General features: G+C 61.6%; 1 protein-coding gene across 5 annotated transcripts in view; it reads right to left on the bottom strand.

The window, feature by feature from the left end:
• INPP5A (inositol polyphosphate-5-phosphatase A) overlaps positions 1-13,186 on the bottom strand; it is a 169,950-nt gene that overhangs the window by 105,924 nt on the left and 50,840 nt on the right. The gene's annotated exons all lie outside the window — the stretch shown is intronic.

The following is a 13,186-nucleotide window of genomic DNA, read 5'->3' as shown; positions in this document are numbered from 1 at the left end:
CAGGACCCCTGAAGGCGGCCACTCGGGGTGGAGGGCGCACCCCATGGGAGGGGGCTGCTTCCGAAGCAGGGAGGTGTGCAGAGTATGCAGACCCCCAGGTACTTTCCAGAAGCCACACGGCCCCCTTCTCGCCGCCACAGCCGGCTCTGACTCGAGGACAGCCAGGAACTTCCTTCAGTCCTTGGTGCATGAAGACATGGACGCCAGAATCCACACGGCTTTCTCGCGTTGGGAGGGTCTCCGGAGAGACAGAGGAGGACAAGCTTGTCCTCCCGGGAGCGTCTCTGCGGACAGATGAGGGAGACACGATGGGACCAGGACAGAGGCTGCACCGTGAGGGCGTCCCGCCGAGTGGGATGCCAGAGACGGGCACCGCGTGGTCTCAGCCCGTGTGTGCCGCCTGTGATCACCAAACTCCTGAAACACGGAACAGAAGGAGGCCGCCAGGGGCTGGGGCGGGGACACCTCAGGGGCAAAGGACACACAGTCCTGGGACCCAGCAGCCGGCAGCATGCCGCAGGCCCGTGGACCCTGGGGCCGGGCCGAGGCAGGCCTGAGATGCGGCCGGGGAGCCCCAGGTCTGCAAGTACTGAAAAGCAGCGGCCGGTCAGAGCCCACAGCCAGGAAGGGACAGAGCTTGTGGAGAAGAAAGGGGACAGAAAAGAGGGGAGGCGGCCTTGGGGAGCTGCTGACGAAGGAGAAAGGGAAGGAAAGGGAAAGAGGCGTGCAGACAGAAGAGAGCCAGGAGAGCACTGTGATCACCATCGCGGATCACCGGGTCACCGGGGGCAGAGATCACCAGGGACCAGATCACCGGGGGCAGAGATCACCGGGGCTCTGGGGGCAGAGATCACCGGGGACCAGATCTCCAGATCACCATGGGCAGAGATCACCGGGGACAGACTGGGGCAGCCTGCGCCTCACTTTGCTGGGAGGACAGAAGGGGGTGTTGTCGGGCTGGGATTCTGCACAAGCCTCCTCCCACTGGCTCCCAGGAGCCGAAGCTGCAGAAGAGCACAAGGTCCAGCCCAGCCCCAGCACAGGACCACCGGGCACAGCGGGCCGGCCCACGCTGCAGCAGAGTTAAATGTACTCAAACCACCATCGAGAGCAGGAGTCAGAAGCACAAAACTCCACCAGAAATGGACCAAAAACAAAAAGAGAAAAAAATTACATTAACCTCAAGGAAGAAATGGAAGAAGACAAAATCCTCGTCACAAAGAGGAACCCACGACAAAGCACCCAAGGAAGGGCTGAGTGACAGGAGAAGCTGCGATGAAGGGGAGAGGAGAGAGCGGCCGGGCAGAGCACAGGGGAGAGGGGCAGGGGAGGGGGGAGAGGATATGGGCAGGGGAGGGGGGAGAGGAGACAGGCAGGGCACGGGCAGGGGAAGGTGGGGAGGGGAGGGGAGGAGGGGAGAGGCTGGGGGGGGGTGAGCAGGGGATGGGGGAGGGGGTCTGGCAGAGGGATGGGAGAGGGCTGCCGGGCAGGACGGCCACCAGTCCCTGCGGGACGAAGCATCAGATCATGTTTAAATGGTCGTCCCGGGAAACGTCCCCAGAGTAGAAAGAGCTGAACTTGTGCCTGGGAGGACGCCCTGAGCCCGAGAAAGCTCACCCACAGGCCCGGCCGCGACACAGGCCGGCAGCTCCAGGAGACCCCACGGTGCAGACCCAAGTCTCCAGGGACAAAGATCCACGAGGAAAACCAAGAGGTCACGGTACACTGGTCACAACCAACGCGCGAACCAGGCAGCATGGGCACAACTTCTCTGAAGACGTCGGCAAGATCAGGCCTGAGCCAAGCACTCACACACCCGGCGAGCGTCCTTCACACGTCGGAGGCACAGAAAAACAGGTTTCAACGGACAGGAATCGAGGGAGTTCGACTGGAGCGCGCGCCGAGGTCTTCCGGGGAGAGCTGCGTCAGCGCTCTCGGCTCTGCAGGCCACGCCGTCTACACAGCAACGGCTCCAGCGTGCCAGTGTGGAGAAGAGCACACGCACGTACACACATGTGCAAGTGCACGCGCACACAGATCCCCCCACAGATGAGCACCCGCATGTGCACTCCCACACGTGCACAGACACGCACGCACGTGCACAGAGACACAGCAAGACACCGCCAAGCGCCCTGACGGAACTGTGTGACACCAGAGTCCAGGCAGGCTGCAGAGCACACGCGGCCCTGTGCATGGTCCGAGAGCGGCCAGTGCTGGGCCCCCGCGGCCACCTAGACAGAAACCCACAGAGCTGAGTGAAGGAAACCTAGAAAATGCCGACCGACGGACCACGAGGGGCCGAGAGCAAACCAGTGGGCGCCCAGCACAGGGGCCGCAGCGCAGCCATGTGGACACGTGAGCCTCCCTGGGCGGTCAGAACCCGCCACACCGCCCACCTCGAGCGTGCCAAGTCCACTGTGTGCCAACTACAGCCCCGCAGAGTTATGAAAACATCTTAATTTCCACCAAGATACTGACCCACTGTGGTCCACGAACTGTGTCAGGAGACCGCGGGAACGCAGACCCGATATTCAGGGACGTGCCGGAGTTCCTGACCATCTTCGTAGGTGTCACAGTGACACGGGTGACGCTTTCAATTCTTCCAGACTCAGGCTGACATGCTGACGTGTGACGTCATGCTGCCTGGATTTCGCTTCAGTGACTGGGGGCGGACGCGGGACACGTGACAGGCCTGGCTTTGAGCTGGAAACTGAGCGAGGGTAGCGGGCACCGAGGGACAGCGTCCTGTTGCCCCTACTTCGCGCACGTTTTAAATTCACGTGATACTTCGTTCACTGTGCTCACTGTTTAACTCGGTGGGAGCAAGGCCAGAAACCGCCTGCCACCCAGGGCCCCGGAGCTGGACGGGGAGCCCGTCGGGATGACGGGAAATGCGTCCATCCGTCTTGGGTCTTCCCTGGTTCCTTAACAGCAGGACGAGGGGGAAACAGGCCCCAGGCCTCTTGCTTGCCGGCTCTGGGGGAGGGCCGGTGCCTGCGCTCTCTGCCTGAGCATCCGTCAACCCGTCACTCAAAGACCCAAGAACTTCATTTCAAAACAGATGTAATGACGGCACATGGTGAGAAACTCAAAATAGCTCGTTAGGAATCCTAATTTTAGTGACACACTGTGGAAAATTTCACCAACAGAAAAAACAGTATTTCCTCTGCGAGTGAGTGAAGCTGTGGGTACCTCAGGAGGCAAACGTAAGGGTTCCAGAGAGCCGTGAGTGGCCCTGGCTGGGAGGCAGGCGGAAGCCAGGAGACAGGCTCTGCTCACCCCCAGGGGCGATGCCAGAACGCGTGCACTCCATCGTGCACTCTTACTGACCCATACGCCAGGGCCGTGGCCACTTCTGCTGCCGTGTCCTCGCGTGACAAAAAATACCCCAGGAGCCGGGGCCCTGGGGGACACGTGTGTCCTCGGGGTTGGGCCAGCAGCTCCCCGGTGCTGACAGCTGGCTCTCTGGGGGGAAAGCCCCGACTGGCTGAACGTACCCGTTTCCACGGCATAAAGGCCCCCCGTGGCCTGAGCTGAGCTCCTGACGGGACGGCACTGAACGTGGGATCTGGGCGATGCTTGGTGACGTCCCCCCCCAGACAGCAGCACGTGTAGTACGATTACCAGGATGTGGTGATGGGGGGCGGCCGCTATCTGTGGTTGGGAGTCACTGACTCGGTCACGGGGCTTCTGGTCATGCTGTGGGGAGCAGCCGGGGCCCAAAAGCCGCGGGTTCTCTGCAGCATGCGGGGCGCAGGGTGCGGTGGCAGCGTGGGCTCTCCAGAAGGCCCACCTGCTCGCACGGAGTCCTGCTCTGTCCTTCTCGGCGCACACCCCGGGCCTGGTGCCCTGGGCTGCTGAGCGTCCACTTCCTGGACGGCCGGCCTTGGACAGTCGCTCGCGCGGTCAGGGAGGGCACCGGGAGTGGGCACCAAGCACAAGCCAGACACAGGTGACGGGTGGCGTGATTTCGACACCACCACACGGGCTGTGGGCGCAGAGCTCTGGCCCTTCCCCACCCCCCGGCAAGGAGCTTGGGGCCCTGGTGATCCCGGGCAGGGATCCCTTCAGGGCCGATGACACAGGCACCTTGAGGACAGGCAGGAAGAGCCCCCCCTGGGGCGGGACAGAGAGCTGTGTTACTTCTGGGCGGAAACACATCTCGGTAAACAACCTGGGGGCAGGTGGTCTCCAGGCCCCAGGCAGGTCCGTGTGAGCAGACACGTGCCTCTGCCCACACGGCCTCCACTCAGCTGGGTCCATCCCACCTGATGGTGACACTGGCGTGTCCTCACCTGGGACAGCAAGCACGTCACTCCCTCAAGTGCATACTGGCTTCGCCAAAATTGTACCAAAAAAAAAAAAAAAGCTTCTGATAAAGATACACGCAGTCTTTCATCAGAAGGATCAAGAAAAGTATTTTGGAAAAGAGTGAATTAGAAACGTGAGCACGAAAGCACCTAAGGCATCGTCAGGTGCACACGCACACGCAGCCCCTTCCAGCCCTCCTGACGCCACGCAGGTGGCCCAGGAAGAAGGCGGCCTCGGGCCCAGGAAAGCCGCGAGGCGGCTGCGCCCAGCCCACCGGCCCCTCGTGGGCCAGGAGTCAGCGCCAGAAATAGCAGCAGCCGCCGAGTTAGGCTTTCTGTGCAGAGAGCAGCTGAGTGACCTAAAAAGGAATTACATCCTGCACACGGGCGGGTGGAAGCCCGATGGCCACGATAAGAGCGGAAAGGGGACGAGAGAACGTCTTGAGAGAAAAGTTACTGCTATTCACCAAGTCTACTTGCACAACACGCTCCTCCTGAAGACGGTCTGCCCACCCCTGGCCGGGGCAGCTGCACTGGGCGGGCGCAGGGGGAGGCCAGGGACGGCTCCCAGGAGGAAGCCCAGACTCGGCCTCCCCCCGCCCTGACGGGCTGCCTTCCCGCGGTCCACACCCCGCACACGGCCACCGGCCGGACTGCCAGCAGCCAGCTGTGCGGAGAGCAGGCTCTTCTCCCCACAAGCCGCACACAGACGGCCACACCCCGTGGCCCCACCGGCCGACCGGCGAGGGGTCTCCCGGAGCCTGTGTGGGGCCGGACCCAGGCTCCGCGCCCGCGATGGGTGCGGCCTAGCTGTTGACCCAGAGCTCGGGGCTGGAGTACCCTCCGTGCCTGGCACCGGCCGGGCCGCACCCACAGTGGACCACAGCGCCAAGCTGTGGCTCCGGGAGGCTGGACCGGCCACTGTGCCGGACGCACGTGTATCTGGGTCTGCGCAGCTGGGCAGGAGACCGCTCCTGCTACAGACCCAGAACGGGGACCATGCTTCAATTTTAACAAAACTTGTTGCTTTAGGACATCAAAGCTCTACTGGTCAATTTTAACCTAGAAAGCGTTTTCACCCACCTGGGACAGGAGCAGTACCAGACCGGGTCCTCGGCAGACGCGGCGAGGACTCCCGCCCGCTTCACACACACTCACTTGGCTTCACACCGGCCAGCAGGGGACACAGCCCCGTGGTCACCGCTCAAGATACCTCGGTACCCCTCCTGGAAACTCCCTTCCCAACACCCACCCACCACTTCCACAAGGCCCCTTCTTTGAGCCATTTCTGCTTGCAGGAGACTGTGATCCCAGGACCTAAAAGACCCCCAGGGCCCACACCTCGCTCTGACCTTCCCAGTGAGTGGCCCTCCTACCCCGCCCGGCCCCCTAATGATCATCTCCCCTCCCCCTCTCAACCCCCCCAGTGTCCCCCAAGCAAATGGTATGCCCAGAACACAAGTCCGTACCCTCCAGAGCCCACCCAGGCGCCAGCAGACTCTGTGCCTCCTTTCCCGCCTGGGCCCTAAGGACTCACTTCCCACCCAAAGCTCCCATGGGTGTTGGCACTAACGCAGCTAGGAACCCTGGATCCCAGATCCAGGCAACTGAGGACTCCCCTCTCCTGATGCCTCACAGGCCCCACCCCTGCCCACTGGTCCCACCAACTTCCTCCTTCCTCCTGTGCCCTAATCTGCCCCGTCCCTGTGGCAGGCGGCTGGCCCTCGACCCACATGGCCCAGTTCCCTCAGCCTCCCTGCCTCCTGCCTCCTCCTTCCCCTGCCTACTGCCAGGAAGCCACACCCCAGCCTCTTCCAATGGCTGCCCTGTGTCGTGGACCCCTGCCCATCCGTCCCTAGCACCCTGCTTCCTGCCCCTGTGGGCTGCCGTGCCCCTCACCCCAGGCCTCCCGACTCAGTGGCCAGCTTGGCCTTGAGCACCGAGAGGCTGGGGCTCCTGTACTGCGGCTGTGTAGCCTTGGGCACAGCTCCTGACCCTGCACACCTCAGTTTTCTCATCTGCAGAGTGGGCCTCAGGGGAATAAGGGCCCAGCCCAGCTGGCGACCCCCTGATCAGCAGGTAAGACCAACTCCGGGCAAGCCTTTGAGACAGAAGAAAATGGAGGTTCGAAAGGAACACAAACTTACAGGTCACCCGGGATCCCGCAGCCACCTGTCATCCACACGTGACCACTGAACACAGCCGCAGAGGCCGGCAAGGGCATGACATCACGAGCTCCTTCCCACGCCCCCACAAGCTGCGGTGGACGCCAGACCACGTTCTGTGGGCCTGAGGCAGAGAGGTGGGGTCTGGCAGCACCAAATGGGCCCCCAAGGCTGTAAGTGAGGGTCTGCACTCCCTGGACCCCCAGGCAGGGAGAGGGCACCCAGGTTGGGGGTCAGAGCAGCTCTGAGATCCCCGCATCCACAGCCAACCTGCAGCTGCATCCATGGGCAGCTGGGTCCTGTGTCGCAACAGCAGCAGACAGGACGCGGGAGCACGGCTCTGCCGGAGAGCGACAAGGGGCAGCTCGCCGCATCTCTCCCCTCCTGTCTGCCATGGTGTTGCTCAAAATGCACCAGGGCAAACTGCAACGGGCTGAGGGGGTCCAACCCGCCAGTGCGGCACAGGGGGACAGGTGGCGGAGTCCACTGACTGCCCGGGCCGTGGGCCAGACCTGGATGCGGTGACACGCGGGTTCCCTGACGTGCTACTGACCCAACCTCACCACTTCCTTCTCCTGTCCCAACGCAGCTCCCAGGAAACTGGGACCACGTGCTCTCAGGGCCCTTCTGGGCAGCACAGGCTTGATCCCACAAGATGGACTCTCGCTGGCCTCCTACTGGCGTCCTACAAACTCGTCCTCATTTGTAAGAAATCCCAAAATCCGCAGAACCTGCAGCTTTGTAGAGTCCTCTCTGCAGTGAGTCCTTCAACGACTTGGAGCTTTGAAGGGCCGTCCCGTGTAGCGCTCTGTCCCCCAGTCCACAGCACACACAGGACCGGCTTGGGGGGTGCACAGGGCCACTGCTCAGGGCACGGGGGTCCAGGCAACACATCAGTCCATGGTTCATGGTGGCCGGCCATCCTGAGCCACGGGCCGGGCAGCTTGCATCACACATCCCCAGCAATAACCCCATCGTCCCTCCCAAGATCTCGGGACACAGCTGGCTCGGCCACGACCGCCGCCTGCCCGGAGCCACACAGCGAGGACGGGGGGGCCTGTCAGTGTCCGCCGCCTCATCCTGGGGAGGTAAGGAGGGCTCGCAGCTCCAGGCCGTGTCCGCAGACCAGGCACCGTCATCGGCCCTGCTTCCGAGATTCTATTTGAGAGGAACTTCTAGAAAAGCACCATCCTCGCTCCTGGAGAGCATGCTGGGAAGCGCGGTGACCCGTGGGAGTGTGAATCAGTACCAGCCACAAAGCCTTCGGGTCACACAGAGGATGGTGGACCATCCCTCCTCCAGACCTGCAGTCGCAGGCTGGTCCTTTCCTTCTCTTGCGAATGTGCTGTAAGTGCACCTAAGAAATCTGTCTGGTTTGAGGTCACAGGACTCTCCCCTAAGACTTCTTCTAGGACTTTTATAGTTTTAAGTTGTACGTTTAGGTCCACAGCTTACCTTAATCTTTGTGAAAGGAGCAGAGGACGGACAACGTGCGTCCACTCGGGGAACGACACGGCCGCTCTCCCGGCTCCGTCCGCTGAGCGGGCTTCTCTCTCCCGAGCCACGGCCAGCCCGTGTCCGTCGCTTGGCCGTACTCCTGTTCATTTCTGCATCTGTCTTCCGTTCCACTGACCTGTCGCTGTCCTTCTGTCCTGCTGTCCTGCTGTCCTGCTGCAACTTCACAATACATCTTGGAATGAGAAAGTGGGAGCCCTAAACTTCTGGCTATCCTAGTTCCTTTGCTTTCCCCATATAAAATTTTAGATGTATTTTGCAGACTTCTACCAAAACGCCATGCAGAGATTTTGAGGGGAACGTCGGTGAACGGGGTCTCTGTCGGTGGGGAGCCAGCGCGCCCGTGCCAGGGAGTCTCCGTGCCACGAGCAGGGCATGCCTTTCCGTCTCTTCCTGTCGTGTCCGCAGGTCATGGGGCTCAGCACTCGGCTGCTCACACGCGCGGCATCTGCGCCACACCCCACTCCAGTGTGACCATCACGTCCCGTGTGACACGTCCAGCTGGTCCCAGGGAATAGGAAGATGTTTGCACACAGCCCTGGACGCTGCTGTGGGCCAAGTCTCTGTGGTTTCCTCAAGGCCCCGGCAGCCGGGGGTGCGTCGCCCACACGCGGGGTCTCACCCCTTCCTTCCAGTCTTCAGGGCTTCCGCGTCCTTGCCTCACCCCTGCCCGTGCCAGGACCCTCGGGACCACACTGGGCAGGAGAGGGGATGCCAGGGGCCCCTCCCTCCCCGGTGGCTCTGCGGTCAGCTGTGAGCTCCGAAGACGCTCTTCGCAGGCTGCGGAGGGCCCGTCGGTCCTCGGTTCGCTGACGGTCTCCAGCGGAAAGTTCCAGGATCAGGCCTGAGGCTTCATCAGCGCGTACGGAGATGACCGGACTGCTCGTCCCTGTGAGTCTGTTCACACACGGATTTTACGGACCGACTCTGACTTCTTCCGCGGGTGACGAGGCACTAACGCTGTGACGTATGTGTGCGTGTGCGCACTGCTCGAGCCGGCGGTGTCAGAGCTCTCCACTCTGTAGCTGTCCCGTGGGAGACATGGGCAGGTACTCACGCCTCCGCCTGCTGTGGCCTCGGGTGAGGGACCGTGGTCAGCTGGGCTTCCTGCAAGTTTCTGAACAACCGTGACTGTTTCTTGCTTAAACGTTGGACAGAACTCGCCGGGGAAACACATGGTCCTGGAGGTTTTGTGGGAAAGTGTTGGCAAATGTTAGTGGAGCGGAGAGTTCACTTGTGTCTTCTCGACTATAAGCTCTGACGCTTCATTTTTCCAAAAATATGTTCCTTTCATGTAAGTTTTCAAACGTATCAGCATACAGCTGCCCACCATAGTCCCTTATCTCTTTAACACCTGCCAGATTTTTACCAACAGGTATTTCCCAGTTTTAATTTGTTTAAGGTGCAGGTGTGGTGCCCATTCCTTCAAGTTGCCTGGAAGAAGGCACTGTTCATCACATCACGTTTACGGCTATTGTCAGGAAAACTCAAACAGCAAACAGACAACACGTCTGGTTGAGATCCCTGAACTTCCTTATCACTGGGCTGTTCCACAATTCGGTGAATTCTGAAGGCTGCTGACAACGCAAATACTCCAGCTGCGAGAACCCCGTGTCTGGTGGGAAGAACGGGTTCCTGCGCCTGGTGTTCCTTTCTTAGGCCAAGTCCCTGGGCGCTTGGAGAGCCTGGCTTTCCCCTGTGGAGTCTTGTTTGAAGCAGGTCCAAGGTCTTACTTTTTCTGCTTCTCTCACTAATAAATACTTACTACGTGATTCCAACACTTGCTCGATTCAGGTTTGTAGGAAAGATGTGCAACTGCCGTAAAATGTATGCATCACAGCAGACTCGAAGCAACCCAGGAGCCCGTCAACAGAACGGCGACTTAAAATGACGGCCTGTCCAGCTAATGACACACTCTGAAGCCAATGAAACAGGTCGTGTGCACTCATTTGCACGGACGTCCCAGCGTGCTGAGAAAAGAGTAAGCCGTAAACATCCCCGTATCTGTGACCTGCTAGGGGCCGTCCCGCTTCCCCGGGCACATGCCAGTGAGATGTGCCCAGGGACAGGGGCATCCAGCTAGGGGCTGGACAGGGCGCAGGGTACTGAGCTGCGCTCTCTGCCTTGTGCAACCGAGAAAGCCGCGCTGACCACACACCATGCGCCACACGCACTCATAGGTCTCGGGGGAAGAGCGAGCAGGACGGCCTGCGTTTCAGCATACAGCTGCGAGCACGCCACCGCCACAGAGGGAGAGGAGGTCCCACTGACGGCCCGGAAGGCTCACCTACGGTTCTGAGAGTTCAGGGCAGAGCCGGCCCGCAGGACGGCCGCTCTGTCAAGAGCCGTCCTGAGAACCCCAGCCCCAGGAGGCCTCCTCCTTCCCAGCACCGCCCCTGGGCCACCCACGGGGCCTCTGGCTGTCCCTCCCGTGTGACAGACACTCCCAGGAAGGGAGTCTGGCTCTCCTGCTCCTTGCACGGGTGGTGATGCCATCACGGGCATGCTTCACGACCTCGTCCAACCCTATTCACCCCCAAAGCCCGCCTCACACCCTTCAGCGCAGGAACGTGGCAGGGACACAAAGCTGGAGGTCCAGGCAGATGTGGAGCCTCTTTTCTAGGGGGAGACAAACACCTCAGTGCCCGACAGACACAGACTGCGAGTCCGGACTGCGAGGACGAGTCCACGGAGCACAGTGAGAGTGCGGGGGAGGCCAAGAGAGGGACCAGGAGGAGCCTCTCTTGGGGAGGGGTGGCAAGGGCAAAGATCGGCAAAGCGGCAGGGGGGGCAGGGAGAGGGAAGGTGGGGACGTCCAGGTTAGAGCAAGCACAGAGGATCAAAACACCTGGCGTATCTGGGGACAGAGCGCGTCGGAGACAGAGCAGAGAAGGCCACATACAGACCCTGGGCTCTCACCCAGGGGACAGGAGCAAGACAGCCAATCGACCTGAGCTGTGGTTTCGGGGAACACTCTGCCGCTCACAGAGCACAGAATGGGGATGTGGCCGGGCCCTGGAAGAGGTTCTGGGTGGACCAAGGGGGCACAGAAGGGCCAGCTGGCATGGAGGTGGGTGAGCACAGGGACTAGCTCCTGGACCGGGGGCCTGTGCTCCCCAGCGAGGGGGAGAGTCGTGTCACCAGCCACAGGCCCAGGGGTCTCTCGGGGAGACTGGACAGGGAGGGGCGTGGGGAGGTCAGCTGGGTGACACCAGGCTCGACCCTCTCTGTGCCACAGCCGCACTCAGGACCGAGTCCGCGAGGCCTGGTCGTCAGCAGCGTCCGAGGCTCATCAGAACTAAGGGTGGAAACCCCGGCAGTATTTCCTCCCGTTCCCTGCACTTTTACAGAGATCCGGGGTTACAGAAAAAGCAAAAATTAATCCGTGTTCTAAAGGCACGGATGCTGGGTTCAGTTCCTGTGTCTATAAAAGCAGCGCATCAGACGCTGTGTCGAAAGCAACAAAACTGCATAACGGGAACTCTCGGGTTAAACGTTCTCTCGAAGAAGGCAGTGACTGGCCTTGGCCCCGGGCAGACCCGCTCCCTCTCTGCTCCGGCCAGCCCAACAGCTGGGATCAGCTGGCTGATCACCCCAGGGGTCCGGTCAGCCCCTAACGTGTCAGGGAGCCCCTACCGTGTTGCGGTAAATTCTCACTTACAAGAATCATCCCTGAAAATTCTCTGCCACAGAGAGGTCTTCCTTCTCAAGAGACTTCTGCTTATAAACCAGAACAAGCCGCCCCTCCAACCGGCACACCGCCACGCATGGTCCTTTCTCTCTGCAAAGGCTCTGTGCTCCAGGAAGGCCTCCGGGAAGGACACCCGGGGCTCTGGGAACAGAGCCTGAGGGAAACAGCAGGCCGTGTGCCCCTCTGAGTTCCAGGTTCCGGAAACAGCCTGACATGGCTCGTGAGCAGCGAGAAGGCTCAGGAAGGGGGACACCTGTGGCCCGCAGTTTTCCAGGGGTCAGAGTCGCAGAAAGCCCAGCTGTCCAGCCTGGACTCACTCGCAGACCACAGGTGGCCTGGCTGCCTCAGCACACCCCAGGGACCACAACGTCAGCAGAAGCAGAAAAAACTTGCAAATGTGCACTGACCTTCAGCTTGGGGCTGTCGGGCACTCTGCACCCCTCCCAGCGCAGGGCCTCTCACTTGCCCCTCCAAGACGTGCACCTAACAGAGATCTCAAACCCCGTGCCTGCCTTTGAGAGACTGACAGGGGCTCAGCTTCGTGGGCAGCTGCTCCAGCCCAAACCAACACAGGCCCAGGGAGCCCGGAGAGCAGGACGGGGGGGCACCACAGGCAGAGGGGCCCCCGAGCCCGTCCTGAGCCAGGAAGGGCCCTTGCCTTCACTCACTGGGCCGGGTTCCTGCCTGGAGCTGAGCTGCCTGGGCCGGGGAGCCCTGGGCAGGGCAGAAGGCTAGCGGAGGAAGGGCTGAGAGCCCACCGGCCTCTGCCATGAGCCGCCCAACAGCCTTCCACGTGCCCATCCCAGAAGACGCTCCCCCCAGAGCTTCCCTCATGTGCTGAGGATCTGCCTTCTGTCCCCGCCAAGAACTAGGCACACACCTGGCAGGCGATGGGTGAGGGAGAGGCCCCACCTCCAGACACCCCGGGAGGACACACCTCGCTGGGCACATGGGATGGAAACATCTGCCCGAGGCTCTGCCCTCTGGGTGCCTGCTGTCCCCTGCAAAGTGGGACCAGCATCTGCCCCCACCCACCCTGCACTCTGAGCCTCTAGCAGGGGGGTCCCACGGCTGCCCTGGACCACCGGCAGGGACGGCAGTCCCTGGAGCAGCCTCCTGGCCTGCTTTCACAGGCCCAGAGGCTGGACATTACCAGGAGCAGGCAGGACACAGCCCGTGCCCCAGGGAACCCGCTGCTGTGCCGGCCCTTCTGCCCCTCAGACCTCAGCTGGCCGGACCCCGAGGCCGGGAGAAGGGAGGCCCAGGCCTTCCCCAGTGTCTCCTTTTGTGTTCATTGCCAAAACATACTCACGGGCTCAGCAGAGCTGCGGGCGGGCAGGGGATGGCCCCCCCTGCCGCTCCTCCCCCACCGCCCCACCTGTGCTGTCCTCCTCCCGGCTGTCCTCCCAGCAGATCCAGGCACCCCCGTCCCAGCCACAATGGATGCCCGGCCACTAGGCTCCTCTCACCCACAGGTCTGCCCACGTACCCCACCCCCATCTCAA

The sequence above is a fragment of the Lutra lutra genome, chromosome 14, assembly GCF_902655055.1.
Source record: "Lutra lutra chromosome 14, mLutLut1.2, whole genome shotgun sequence".
NCBI lineage: Eukaryota > Metazoa > Chordata > Mammalia > Carnivora > Mustelidae > Lutra > Lutra lutra.
Note: the sequence above shows the minus strand (reverse complement) of the source record. Positions and strands in the feature narration are given on the sequence as shown.